Source organism: Heterodontus francisci, chromosome 16, assembly GCF_036365525.1.
Source record: "Heterodontus francisci isolate sHetFra1 chromosome 16, sHetFra1.hap1, whole genome shotgun sequence".
NCBI classification, from domain to species: Eukaryota; Metazoa; Chordata; class Chondrichthyes; order Heterodontiformes; family Heterodontidae; genus Heterodontus; species Heterodontus francisci.
The window spans coordinates 70,481,004-70,496,527 of NC_090386.1; the positions used below are offsets into that span (position 1 = coordinate 70,481,004).

The window sequence follows — 15,524 nt, forward strand, 5'->3', positions numbered from 1 at the left end:
TTTGGATTCCCTTCTATTTTAGCTGCTCATACTCCCTCTTTGCCTCTCATGTTCTTTTTCATTTCTTTGCTGAACTTTCTCTATCAGCCTCATTCTCATTTGTATTATCAACCTGATGTCTGTTATATGCCCCCTTTTTCTGCTTCATCTTACTCTTTCTTCCGTCATTCAGGGAGCTCTGGTTGCCCTCCCTTGCCCCCTCATGGAAATGTACCTCAACTGTGCCTGAACCATCTCCTCTTTAAAGGCAACCTATCATTCCTTTACCATTTTCCCTGCCAATCCTTGATTCCAATGTAGCCAGGACAGATCTGTTCTCATCCCACTGAAATTGACCTTCCTCCAATTAAGTATTTTTGTTCTAGATTGATCCTTGTCCATTTCCATAAATAACCTAACCCTTATGATGCTATGATTACTGTTCCCTAAATGTTCCCCTACTGACAGTTGATCAACTTAGCCCACTTCATTCCCAGAACCAGATCCAGAATGCATTCTCCCTAGTTGGTCTGTAAACATACTGATCAAGAAAATTCTTCTGAATGCACTTCAGAAACTCTTCTACATTTCTGCCCTGTACACTATTTCTATCCCAGTCTATTGTATGATAATTAAAGTCTCCCATTATTACTAAATAGTTTTTGCACTTCTCTGTAATTTCCTTGTCATTATTGCCCCTCTATATCTTTCCCACAATTTGGTCATCTGTAGAATACACCCAGTAGTGTAATGGCACCTCAAATGTTTCTTAACTCTAACCAAATAGATTCTGTCCTTGACCCCTCCAGAACATCTCTCTCCAGCACTATAATAGTCTCCTTAATGAATACTGCCACCTGTCCTCCTTTCTTTCCTTCCCTATCATTCCTGAACACCTTGCATCTAGGAATATTTCGTGTCCAGTCCTGCCCTTTTTCAAACCAGGTCTCTGTTATCAACACAACATCACATGCCCATGTAGCTATCTGCATCTGCAGCTCACCAACCTTATTTACGACACCTCGTACATTTACATACATGCACTGTAAACCTAATTTCGAACTTATTGCATTCCCTTTTAGTCTGGCCCCAACTAATACCTTACTATTTCTAACTCTAGTGCTATCTGTCTCTCCTAATCCTTCATGCAACTTGCTTTTCCTTTCTAATGCTATATCTTGATGTCCATCCCCTTGCCAAGTTAGTCCCCAATAGCACCAGCAAACTGTCCCACAAGGACATTGGCCCAAGTATGTTTAGGGGGAACTTGTCCAGCCTGTACAGGTCCTACCACCCCCAAAACCAGTCCTAATATTCCAGGAATCTAAAGCCCTCCCCTCCTGCACCATCTGTCCAGTCACGCATTCATCTGCTCTATTTTCCTATTTCTATAATCACTTAAGGGTGGCACCAAGAGTAATCCAGAGATTAATACCTTTGAGGTCCTACTTGCCAGTCTCCTTCCTAGCTCCCTAAAATCTGCCTGCAGGACCTCATCCATGTTTCTACCTTTGGTATTGGTACTAATATGGAACACGCACTCTGGCTATTCACCCTTACCCCTCAGAGTGCTGTGCAGCCAATCAGCAACATCCTTGCCCCCAGTGCCAGGGAGGCAACATACCATCCTGGATTCACATCTGCAGCTGCAGAAATGTCTGTCTTTCCCCTAACTATCACTATTGCTTTCCCAATCTTCCTCCTATCTTCATTTACAGCTGAGCACCCATGGTGCCGTAGACTTGGCTCTGGCTGCACTCCCCAGAGGAACCATCACTCTCACTACTATTCAGAACTGAATACTGGTTGGAGAGTGAAATGCTGCCACCTGCACTACCTGCCTGGTCCTCCTTGACTGTCTGGCGGTCACCCATTCCCTCTCTGCCTGCACTCTCTTAAGCTGCGGGATGACCACATCCATGAATGTGCTATTGACATAGCTCTCAGCCTCGCAGATACACCAGAGCTCTCGCTCCTCCAGCTGATGACACCTCCTGCACATGTGGTTGTCCAAACCACGAGAAGTGTCCTGGAGCTCCCGGAGCAAGATGCGCACTCAGACTGATGCACCCTGCCATGCCTCTATTTATTAAACTAACTAAATTTTAACAGAAATAAACTAAAAACTTAGTGAAGAGTAATATTTAAAAAAATCACCCATTGACATCACTTTTAGTTTTTTTTTAACCTCACTCTTTGATGCTCGTACCTATTCCATTCTGCTCTGTCAGGTGTGCTCTCCTTACCTCCAGGCTCTCTGAACTTGTTAAAGAAAGAAATTACTTTGCTGTTTACTCACCCTCAGAGCTCCACCAGAGTACTCTCTGTGACGTCAGTGTTGACGTCACTCTTTCAGAATTCCCAGAATCTTCTGGTGTTTGAGCTGGACAGCTCGACCCTCAGTGCTTGGTGCTGACTCGGGATCTGCTCTTACTGCCGGTCCTTTTCAAATTGGCTGGGCTCCTCTCATCACCTTATTTGGCATTCTTTTTATCCTCTTATCTTATTAGGAGATTCAGCAAATGGAGCAGTCCTTAATAAAAGCCTCCAGTTACAGAAGGGTGTTTTTTTTTTATTCCTTGCGATCTCAGTATTTGTCAACCTTCCTTAAAATTATCAATAATAAATCCTATGGTAATTCGCAGGAGCTGGATTAAGTTTATACTACTGCTGCCAACGGGTGCTTAATGCTATTCCCTGTTACAATGCACCATATCTTTTTGTGTATGTGCCAGGATAGCCAACAACATTCAACATAAGTGATTGTACTTGATGCCATCACGGACAGCCACATTTTCCTTTTCTACCACTCATAGGTCATCCAGTTACACATTAACCAAATTTGCCAATTTTGTTCTAATGAAATATCCATACTTGGATAATGGATAAAGTAGACAACTTACTAACTTGTCAAATGTTGCATTTTCAGAATGCAAGTATGAATTCTATGACTATTCACATATGAAGCCTAAGAAACTCAATGGTGCTCTGCCCTCACCAATCTTCACTGTTACCCTCCCTCTTGAATGCTCCCTCACCCAGCCCTCTCATCATCATCGTTACCCTCCCACCCTGCCCTCTCTCCCTGTCCTCTCTGATCGCCACTGTTATCCTCCCTCCCAATCGCCTCCTTCCTGATTGCCACCTCTCCTCGCCTATCTTTGATCACCTCTGTTACCCTGCCTCCTGTTTGCCCCCTCTCCTGGACCTCCTTTAAAGATTACCAGAGGGGCTTTGCCGGGGGCCCAGCTGCCTGATCTTCCAGCCTTTTTTCTGGCAAGCAGCCTGGGAACATCCGTTAGACATCTGCAGCTCACTGGTTCAATGATAATGAAAGCTGAGGTCCAATGTTAGCTGTGCCTGGGACCTATCCATTCAGGCTCAAGGATCTTTTTTTTAATCCCCCCCCCCCCCCCCCCCCACCGCCCTCCCACCATCCTGTTTGCATGTTTTTGGGTGTAAACAACTTCTTACCCTGCAGTCTTTTGAACACAAGTTGGTAGAATTGACACAAATTTCCTGGTCAATGGATTCTGACCATACTCTTTGTCACCTGATACAGTAACTGCACTGGGTCCTGGAACACAGATGTCAGTCAGTCACTAGACAGTTCTCCTTCTTGAAATCCACTAAGGACAGCTTTCACAAGGATGATGCATCTGGAGACAGTATAATTAACATTATTGATCCACACTAGAATTATACATTGCTTATGCATTCATTGAGCAGAAATCTTGTTGTTGCGGTAGATAAACTCATGCAGAGCAGATGTGTGATAATACCCAATGGGGAGGGCAGCAATACCAAGGAAATCCATTTGGTTCTCATCTACTGCTGAGACTTTAGAAATGAAAGGGCCTCCCTGAACTGAGCACAGATGAATCATGAAAAAGCTATGGCCATTGATGTGTGTCAACAACAAAGATTGTGACACTGCAAATATTTTCACTTCAATTCAGAACTTGTGGGAGCACACCACTGAATCCTCTCAAGGCTTTTTTTAAGTAGTAGACCATTTGTTGAATAAACAGACATTTGTAATATGTGCTGCTGTTCATGACACACAAAACTACCATCTCTCAGTAATAGGATAATGGCAGCGGTGTCGTATTCTTCAAAATAGCTCGCGTGTGCAACTATAGAATAGAGAGAAAGCTAGCACAAAGCAAACAAGATCAAACTGAATGGATAGTTAACACATTGAGATGCTAACGCTGTTAGCTGTCCACAATAACATGTAAACAGGCACAAGTAGGTTTTTTTTTGTACATTGGATCCTTCTTAAGTGTATCTCTGTATATACAGTTTACCTCTCCGGTAGGTTTAAAGCAGAATCATAGATTCACAGAATACTACAGCACAAACACAGGGCATTCAGCCCATCAAACTGTGCCTTTTTTTCTCTACATGAGTTATCTTGTCTAATATGATACCCATGGTCACTCCATATTTATATCTAGATGTATTATTAAAAAAGGCCAATGACGGCCTTCCCGCCCAGAGGCACCTAAGTGGCCTATCAATGGCCAACAAAGGGCCTCTTTCCACCCACCCCACCCCCCCACACCCCCGCCACTGGGATCTTACCAGCGGTGGGGAGAGCCTTGGGGTGGCCCTCCACCGCACGCAATTTGTGGCCCATGGAGGACCCCCACCGGGAACAACTTTACCCCCCCTCCCCCGGCCCCCCCCCCCCCCCCAGACTTCACAACCACATCCCCAACCCCCTTGCCGGAGCCTTCCGGACTGGCCCCGGCGACCCCGCCTCACCTACCTCTTATCCGGCGTTCAAGTGCTGGGCCTGGGTCCGCGGCCTCTGCAGTATCAGCAGCGGCCACTGCTCCCGGTGGTGCTTCAGATACTACTGAGCTACCAGCCCTCTGATTAGCGGGCAGATCATGGAGGCTGGATCCCTGTCTTTAAAGGTGCGGGGATTTTGGCTCGTGAATCTTTAATTGAAAAACACTGGAGGATTGCTCCGGGGGGGGGGGGGGGGGGGGGGGGGAGAGGGGGCCACGAAAATGCAGAGGCCTTTTCAGCCCAGCGCCGGGAGCCCCACCTCTTACACAAAGCCCGTGGTTTCTGTCCAAAAACCTCAGTTGCTGTTGTCAGAATTTTGGTAACTCTTTTGGGTCAGCATTTACCAAGGCAAATTGCTGTGGCAACAATTTCCATTTCATTTTGCTATACCTTGCCATGATGTAGTTGCAAGTTCTTGACCACTAGGTGACTCTGTGGATTGAATTTTTGAAGTCTTGCTCCCAATTCCTTCACCATCTTGTATATTTTAAAAAAAGCTTATATTCATCAACTAACTGCAGACAATACCATTGGCAATTCACTAGTATTCTTTAATACTTTCTTTTTCAAGGAACTACGATAAGTGTCCTTGGCGAGGCCCCAAAAAATCGGCCAGGCCCCAGTGAGGCAAGGGGGTCAGTTAGTGGGGCAGGGTGGGAGTGGTTGGGGTTTTGGCAGTGGCCCTCCATGGGGCACAGGGTGCCCGATCAGTAGGGCACCACCCCCTTCTTGGGGCCTTTGCTGTCCAGCTGCCATGGGTAAAATACCAGCGGCAATGGGAGGAGGCCCTCAAGTGGCAGTTAATTGGCCACGTAAGGGCCTTAATTGCCTGGGGTGGATGGGCCATTTCCCACTGTGGCCGCCCCACATAAAATTGCAGAGGGGGCGAGAAGATTCCCTTTTGAAAGAATTTATGAACACTGTTGCAACCATGGGTCGTAAGTTTACAGGCTCCTAATGAGCTGGCTAGTGGCGGGGGTGACCATAAAATTTGCCGGGAGGTGGGGGGGCGTTCCCACCACCTTCCCACCCGCGCTGCAATTTTACGTGGGGCGGTTGCAGCGAGATATGGCCCATCCACCCCAGGCCAATCAAGGCCCTTAAGTGACCAATTAACTGCCACTTAAGGGCCTCCTCCCGTGGCAGCTGGACAGCAAAGGTCCCAAGAAGCGGGTGGTGCCCTCCTGATCGGGCACCCTGTGCCCCATGGAGGACCACTGCCGAAGCCCTAACCACTCCCACTGCACAACACTCCCCCTGTCCCCCTAATCGACCACCTTGCCCCGCCGGGGCCTGGCCAATTATCCCTGGCGAGGCACCAAAAACTTACCGTAGTTCTGGGGCCATCCTTCCTCATGCTGGGACTAAGATCTGCTGGCCTGCTGATTCCACCTCGAGGTCCTACCCAAGGTCAATTACGAGCACGGCTCCCCAGGCCCAGCGGAGGTGGGCTCACCACCAACTTTTCAGCCAGTGGGCGGGACCTCCCACCCAACATAACATTCTGGCCATAGTTTCTGGCAGAGAAATTCTAATTTCAGTTAGGCACCAAATCCCTTGAGCTGTGTTCATGTCAGATCTTCTTTCTCTTTTTCTTTTTTTTTCTTCTACTTCTTCTTCCTCTTCCTTGTCTCAAGAGACAATGGGTAAGCGCCTGGAGGTGGTCAGTGGTTTGTGAAGCAGCACCTGGAGTGGCTATAAAGGCCAATTTTAGAGTGACAGACTCTTCCACAGGTGTTGCAGATAAAATTGGTTGTCGGGGCTGTTACACAGTTGGCTCTCCCCTTGTGCTTCTGTCTTTTTTCCTGCCAACTGCTAAGTCTCTTCGACTCGCCACTCTTTAGCCCCATCTTTATGGCTGTCCACCAGCTCTGGCGATCACTGGCAACTGACTCCCACAACTTGTGATCAATGTCACAGGACTTCATGTCGCGTTTGCAGACGTCTTTAAAGCGGAGGCAAGGACAGCCGGTGGGTCTGATACCAGTGACGAGCTCGTTGTACAATGTGTCCTTGGGGATCCTGCCATCTTCCATGTGGCTCACATGGCCAAGCCATCTCAAGCGCCGCTGGCTTAGTAGGGTGTATATGCTGGGGATGTTGGCCGCCTCGAGGACTCTGCGTTGGAGATACGGTCCTGCCACCTGTTGCCAAGGATTCTCTGGAGGCAGCGAAGATGGAATGAATTGAGACGTCGCTCTTGGCTGACATACGTTGTCCAGGCCTCGCTGCCATAGAGCAAGGTACTGAGGACACAGGCTTTTGTGTTCAGCATCAGTGTGCCATTTCCCACACTCTCTTGGCCAGACTGGACATAGCAGCGGACGCCTTTCCCATGCGCTTCCACTAGGGACAGACAAGCACAAGTCCCAATTCAGGCACATCCACCTGGTGCCTAGGCACTGCCACCAACCTCTGCCACATTCTGTTCACTGGTTCATTTCTTCAGGAGAATCAGGATAGATTTTTCCTGAAAAAAGTCTTCAGGCGCTAAGGCTACTTGCTGAGCCTGGACCTAACCGATGGGGCCCATGTATGCCTCTGTGGAGAGCAGTCCACCTCAACTCAATTGGCATACTATCTGCCACAGAAACACTGACTTCTGACTAAGACTTAGAAGTGAGAATGTCCAGTTTAGGGAGACCAGCCCTGATCCATGTTCTTGATGACGTTGGCCATGTGATGGGTGGAGAGAGACTCTACACCTTACAAGGAAGTCAAAGAACTCTTGGAAACTGTGGTGACTTGGCACAACAGGCTGTGCAGTTTTTCCACCCGTCATCCGCTGGACTTATAATGAGAGACCAGCGCATCGCTCAAGGAATTTCAATGCCTTTGAGTAAAGACATTTTATCTAACTTTTTGTCATCTCTTTAAATATGTGCTCTGTCATTACAGGATATTAGAATGAAAAATAACTTGTGAAATACAATAGCAGGGCAGGTTACAGTCTGATTAAAAGGATTCGTGGGCATGCATTCCAATGGCTAGATGCAAAAAGAAAAAACAGTTGCAAAAGACTGAGAACGGGCACATGGAATGGAAAAATCTCCTGCTAAAGCAATATGCATTATCCTATGTTTTGCTTTGGAGCCTTCCTTAGAGATGATTGGGAATATTTGGGTTTTAAAGCAGCTGGGGGTATATTTTCTGACTGGTACTTTTTCCCTTAGGAATGTTTGCCATACGTGCTCATACTAAATTCCTCTCTGCACTTTTTAAACCACAGGCATTAAGCCATTTAAAACAAGTGCAGAGAGGCATTTAGTAGAAGCACGTTAGGCATTCCTATGGAAATAGTCCTGGTTGAAAGTATGCCCCGAGTTCCCCATTAGAACAGAGTAGACTGCAAAGTGAGCATAGACTTTCAACCAGGGCTTCTTGATCCTAAGGGGTTATAATGAGATTATAAAATATGTCTTGGATTTCCAGATTTTTCTTATTTGTTGAATTATTAGTACACTAATTTAGTTACTTTTTACTAATAAAGAAATATATTTACAATGATAGTGTTGCCTACACCAAGGAAAATAATGCTATGAAGTTAGGATGGGAGTTCCTTAAATTATATCAATATTTATTTGGATTGCCCAGAAACATAATATTTAGAGATTTACCAGGGGTGTATTAATGTTTGCAGAGGGTAACTGGGAACATGGCATTATTTGCACAGGATTCCTGGGAGTGTGTTAATATTTGAATGGATTCCAATGAGTGGGGTTGCAGAGGGATCCTTGGGAGTGTGTCAGTATTTGCAAAGGGTAACTGGGAGTGTCATTATTTGCACGGGATCCCCGAGAGGGTACCAATATACACAGGAGATCTATCACACAGAAAACTTGTGTAAACCATTGCTATTGACTCCACCATGAGAAATAAAACATACCAAAAAATACAGTTAAGGTTAGGGTTTAATACTGCAAATGAAATATTCTGCATGTGTGCACACCTGCTATTTGTATATAATTAGCATTAAAATAAAATAACTTTTAAGACAGCTAACAACAGAACTCCCTACCTACTGAGTTAAGAAAACTTGAAGCAATTTACAACCAATTAAATGCATCTGTTTTAGATTCCTATGGTATTGAAGAAGCTATGTGGAAATGGAATGTTGGCTATGAATTCCTTTCAGTAATTTCTTCTAAGACTGACTGATCTAACAGATTGGATTTCAGTAGTTGCAGCACACACCATTGACTAGGAAGGTATGTAGTACTGCCTTAATGCTCAAACCGGTTATTCTATGTTTGCATACCAACAATACATTAATGTGCTATTGGTACTTTTCAAATACAGTGTAATTGCTTAGGCTGATCAGCTAAGTGCTTCATTCCAGTTTAAAATCTTTGTTTGAATACAAGCTGTAAACTAAGTTGTACGACAAGTATTTTGTTAGTGCAAGCCAGTTTTGCTTCATGCCAAAAAACGCTTCTATAGGGAACTTGAAATTAAATCCCAATGTGATTTCAGAGCAAATTAGGGCAAGACTCTTTCCTCCAAAAGAATCTCTATCTGCTTTGATCTTGGTGTCAGATTGGGCTCTGACTCAGGATTTATGTTGTGTTGATATTATAACTAGTATATTGATACAAAATGTCACTCTACACCAATAGTTGGAGTCTATGTTATGATCAGAAAACTTTGGCAAATAATAATCTTTTATGAGGAGAATTTTCCCCTATTGACTGCCAATAATTTTGAAAGTTGTCAGATCCTGATTCTCTATATCATCGTGATTCTTCCATCAATGATCTGATTAAGTTTGGCTTTATTGTCTGCATTGTCTTCTCTACTCAATTGCATGTTATGCTTTTCAATTCTTTTTCATCAGTTTCTATTTTATTTTTAATTTGCTCATGGGATGTGAGTTATGCTGGCAAGACCAACATTGATTGCCCATCACTACTTGTCCTCAATAAGGTGGTGGTGAGCCGCCTTCTTGAACTGCTGCATTCCATGTGGTGTAAGTACACCCACAGTGCTGTTTGAGAGGGAGTTCCAGGATTTTGGCCCAGCGACAGTAAAGGAACGGTGATATATTTCCAAGTCAGGGTGGTGTCTGTCTCAGAGAGGAACATGCAGGTGGTAGCTGCCCTTGTCCTTCTAGGTGGTAGAGGTCAAAAAATGGTCAAGTTAAACTAAAATCTAACTACCCAAGCCTACCTACACTGTTGAAGAAGTCTTGGCTGCAAAGCATCTTGTAGATGGTACACGCTGCAGCCTTGATGTGCCAGTGGTGGAGGGGGTGAATGTTTAAGATGGTGAGTGGAGTCCCAATCAAGTAGGACCTGGATAGTATTGAGTTTCTTGAGTGTTGTTGGAGCTGTACTTACCCAGGCAATTGGAGGTTATTCCATTATGCTCCTTACCTGTGCATTACCTGTGGTGGAGAGGATTTGGGGAGACAGGACGTAAGTCATTCGCCACATAATACCCAGCCTCTGATCTGCTGTTGTAGTCACAGTGTTTATGTGGCCAGGTCAGTTAAATTTCTAGTCAACAGTGACCCCAGGATGTTGATGTTGGGGGATGGTAATGCCACTGAATGTCAAGGGGAGGTGGTTAGACTTTCTCATGTTGGAGATGGTCATTGCCTGGAACTTGTATAACATGAATGTCACTTGCCACTTATCAGCCCAAGGCTGATGTTTCCCAGGTCTTGCTGCATGTGAACATGGACAGGTACATTGTCTGAGGAGTTGTGAATGGAAAGGAACACTCTGCAATCATCAGCAAAGTCCCTTCTTCTGACCTTATGATGGAGAGAAGGTCCTTTGATAAAGTAGCTGAAGATGGTTGGGCCTAGGACATTGTCCTGAGGAACTCCTGCATTGATACCCTGAGGCTGAGATGATTGGCCTCCAACAACCACAACCATCTTCCTTTATGATAGGTATGACTGCAGTCAGTGGAGAGATTTCCCCCCGATTCCCATTGACTTCAACTTTACGAGCGCTCCTTGATGCCACGCTCAGTCAACTGCTGCCTTGATGTCAAGGGCAGTCACCTCTGGAAATCAGCTCTCAAAGGCTGTAATGAGTTCTAAGCCGAGTGGTCATGGCAGAACACAAACTGACCATCGGTGAGCAGACTATTGTAAGTGTCACTTGATAGCACTGTTGATGACACCTTCCACCGCTTTGATGATTGAGAGTAGACTGATGGGACGATAATTGGACAATTGGATTTTTCCAGACCGGACGTGCCTCAGCAATTTTCCACTTTGTCCGATGGATGCCAGTGTTGTATCTGTAAAGGAACAGCTTGGCTCGGGGGGTGGGGGGAAGTTAATTCTGGAGCACAATTCTTCAGGACTAGCCTTTCCTTTTTGGTTGCTAATTGGCCTTGCCCTTCCTTTTTGACTATCCTTTTACTCTTCATATATTTATGAAAGATTTTACTGCTCCCTTTTATGTTACCTGCTAATCTTGTCCCATCCATGCTCTTTGCCTCTCCTTATTTCCTTTTTCAGTTCTTTTCTACACTTTCTGTATTCTGCTTGATTCTGTACTGTACTACGGACCTAACATTTGCCATAAGCTTCCTTTTTCTCCTTCACTCTAACCTCAATTTCAGGAGTTATCCATGGAGCTCTGGCTTTGGATTGCCTTTCATTTCCCCCACATAGGAATGTGTTCAATTTGTAACTGAAATACCTCCTCCGAGAAGGCATCATTGTATATCATTTTACTTGTCAATCTGTGCGTTTCCAACCCACCTGGGCCAGCTCTCTTTTCAACTCACTAAAATTAGCCCTCTTCTAAATGAGTATCTTCGCCTTTGATTGCAACTTATCCCTTTCCATAACTACTCTAAACCTAATGAGTTGAGGTACAGATTAGCCATGATCTAATAGAATGGCTCAAGGGACTGAATGACCTACTCCTGTTCCTATCTACCAAACAGTTCCCAGCTCTTAATGGATCATTGACTTTTCATCATGCAAACTCTACCCTACCAGTAAAATCTTTCATTAAACATATAGTTATAAATTATCCTAACATTTATTCACTGTCCACATTCATTTGCATTTAAACAAGGAAGCATATCTCATCCAAATTCCTTTATCAGTTTGTTCCTTTATCAATGCAAATGATCCATATATATATATATAATAATATATATATGATCTATATATAATCCAAAATTAGATAATCAATTAGTATACAGATTTCACAAACTGCCAAATTAAGAGTATTTTTGGATGGTGTTAGCTTACTCAGTAACTATCAATCTTGAGCTGGCAAGTTGTAGGTTCACACCCTACTCCAAGGAATTACTTTTAAAAGTGCATAACAGTGTGTACACCTGACCACGCTTCTGCTTATACTCTATTTGATATGCATCACCTGCATCTATTATATTTCAACTGAACAATTTAAAATTAAAATTAAATTCTAAAGGAGTCCACTTATTTCCTGCTGGTATTTCTGATCTTGGTAACCTGGCTTCTTACCAAGGGGAAGCAGGTGAGTTATAAGCAGCTGCCAATCTCTTGACAGGGACCCTCTAATTACATAGAATTTTATAAAACAGAAACAGGCCTTTTGGCCCAAGAAGTCTAAATCAGTGCCTAAGCTCCATACGAGCCTCCTTCCAGTTTAATTCATCTCACCTTTATCAATATATCCTTCTATTCCTTTCTCTCTCATGTACTTATCAAGCTTCCCCTTAAATGCTTATCACCTAACCAACTCAGTGCGAGTACTCTCTGAGTAAAGAAGATTTTTCTGAATTCCCTATTGGATTTATTGATGCTTATCCTATATCTATGGCCCCCTACTTTTGTACTCCCCCACAAGTGGAAGATTCTTCTCTACATTTACACAATTGAATCACTTCATAATGTTAAAGATTTCTATCAGGTCACCTTCTCCACTTATATTTTTCTAAATAAAAGAGCCCCAACCTTCTTACCTGATAGTTGTATTCTTTCAGTTCTGATGTCATCCTTGTAAATCTTTTTTGTACTTCCTCCGGTGCTTCTGTATACTTTTTGTACTATGGAAACCAGAACTGTGCACAGAACTCCAAGTGCGATCCAACCAAGGTTCTTTATAAGGTTATCATAACGTCTCCACTTTTGAAATGCATTCCTCTAGAAATGAACCCCAGTAGTTTATTTGCACTTTTTATGGCTTTGTTAACCTTAATCGGATCTGTATTTCATGCTTCCTTTGTTACACTATTGGTAACTGCTCTTCCTGTCATCTGCAGTTCCTTTCTTAGAATTCTCTGCATTGCCATCTTGCTCACTGCTTTGAAACATATCAAATCCCTCCTCTTCAACTATACCTTCAGGGCCTCATCATCTCTAAATGTTTCTCTCCTGCTCAAGTTTGCATTTCCTTCTCAATGTGAAGCACTTGGAGATATTTTGCTGTAAGAGAAGATCTAAATGTTGTGGTGCCTCAGCTTTTCACTGTTGTGGGGCCTTAGCTGTTCACTATATTTAGTAAGTGAACTGAATATCTAAGTTTGTTGATGCTAATTTCAGTAGCACAGTAAATAGTGTAGATTGGGAGCAGAAAGTAGCAAAGGGATATTGATAGACTAAGTGAGTGGGCAAAACAGTGGCAGATGGAATTCAATGTAGGAAAGTGTGAAATTATCCACTTTGGACCCAAGAGAGATAAACATCCAACAATGCACGTATACCAAAAGGAATTAGGCAGTTTGGGGTAAAAATTTGTTATTGCCAGATTTTCTGGCATATAACTGGCAGCATGCTTCCAGCACATGTCTGAACTGGGAGGCCCAAAGTTATGCTTTGGGCTTAATGAAAATAATTGGGGCAAGCTGCTAGTGCCTATTGTGTCTTCAGAGACACCTTGCCTGTGTAGGTGAATTGAATATAGGCTGCCTGGCAGAGTCCACAGTCATGCTGTGGAGCCAGTCTGCAGGGGTACTCCTGTTCAACTCCAGCTCTACATAAAGGTAAGTTTTTTAAAAATGTCTTTTTTGTCCTCACATTTCAGGGGTTCTTATGTTCCCAGTCCTCAGAGAAGTCAGAGAAATGTTGGTGGAGATGTGTTTGGTGACAACAGGCACACCCTTACCAACACCTGGGGTTGCAGGCCAAGATCTGGACCATAGAGCTCAAGCAGGTGCATTCCAGTACATTGCACATAATGTATTCCTTCCCTACACACGACCCAACAACCCACCCACCTCCCACCACCACTGCCAATGGATTTTTGATTACCCATTTCCTGTCTTTACAGACATAGCAGTCAATCTATTTAAATAAATACATAAAATTCAGGGCTACTGGCCCACAATCAATGCTACCAGAGAGCTTTGCTCTACATTAGCAATGAACAAACAAGAAATCAGCACTGCCACATCTAAATTCAGGATTTGTGACATAGAGCTCCTCTCCTTATGTGTTTCCTAATCACCTAATGAACATACAATACCCCATCCAATAGCCTTGCTTTATGATAGCTGTTATTTGTTCCTGTTTTTGCTTTACTGTTGTATTTACAATGAAGGTTATTTATTTTAGTGGGTTGGACATGTAGATTATGTGGTCAGGACAATGGACTGTTTCTATGAACAGGAAGCATCATCAATAACTTTGCTCAGCACTGCAGCGTCATTTTGACTTTAAAAAGTGTTTTAAAAGGACTGTTTTTAAAGGTGGAGTGATAATTAAATTATACTGAAAAGCAAGAGGAGTGAAATTATTTTCTTGAATTTGTGGTAAGGTTCCACCCCACCCCATCTTTCTCAATTTTGTTCTTACATATTACACAACAAGCAAGTCTTGCTTTACTCTGTACGCAAATAAGGGACTATGTTTTGAACCAACTGCTCGGCTATCTGATGCAATTTGGAAGGAAGAGATTGAACAGAATGTATTATCGTGGCCTTCGAGGAAGTGGAAAAGTACAATGGAATTCACTACATCATAATTCATGTAAACAAACTGGAAAACCACCTAGAAACCATAGAAAAGTTACGGCACAGAAACAGGCCATTCAGCCCATCGTGTCTGCGCTGGCTGCTAAAACATACTTTTCTGTCCAGTTGTAAGCAAAGAGAAAATATATATTTCACAGCATTAAAAAACTCTCATTTAAGGAGCAAGAAGAAAGAGAAGCATCAAGAGCTTCTACTTTGAGTGCAATTGGTGAGCTGGTCGCAAATGGCACTTAAAATTGCGTTAGTTTTTAAAGAGGACTTTTTTACTCAAGTTTCATATCGGCGAATGTAAAATCTTTCATGAACTAGCACAATCAGGCAGATTTTAGATGTCTTTTTATATTGCTTGCATTAAAAAATATTCCTTGATATATTTAAGAGTGGTAACCTGGTGCAGCTTTATTAATAAGACTGAAAATGGATTTATCACAAAAACCTTCTTAATTAGTGTCTTGTTCACCACCCATGAGTAACCCTATTTTAAATAATGAAAATGACTTTAAAAAGCTGTACCAAACCATTTACTGGTTACATTGATGTCAGTTTATTCGTAAATTTCTTAGCAAATGGACGCAATAAATAGAAATTCAGCATGGTGATTGATTTGATCTGTGGGCATGGCCAGCTTTGTGGATGGGGCCGGTTTTCAGTGCAATGTTTTCTAAATTATTGCAAAAGTTCACGGAAACTTGAGACTGGGTTTTGTTCTCAGCCCAAAATCGGGTTTCGTAGCTAGGCGTGGGGGTGGGGGAGCCCGGAGAATCAGAGTGGCAGTGGCCGCCATGAAACCTGATACCGGGACTGCAGGGCCTGAT

At 43.5% G+C, this 15,524-nt stretch overlaps 1 long non-coding RNA gene across 1 annotated transcript in view; it reads right to left on the minus strand.

The window, feature by feature from the left end:
- Nucleotides 1–12,954, minus strand: part of LOC137378184 (uncharacterized) — a 41,065-nt gene extending 28,111 nt beyond the window's left edge. Inside the window, exon 1 of the long non-coding RNA XR_010976576.1 lies at nt 12,700–12,954. This is a non-coding gene — a long non-coding RNA (uncharacterized lncRNA). The remainder of the gene's footprint in view (nt 1–12,699) is intronic.
- Nucleotides 12,955–15,524: the final 2,570 nt, after the last annotated feature.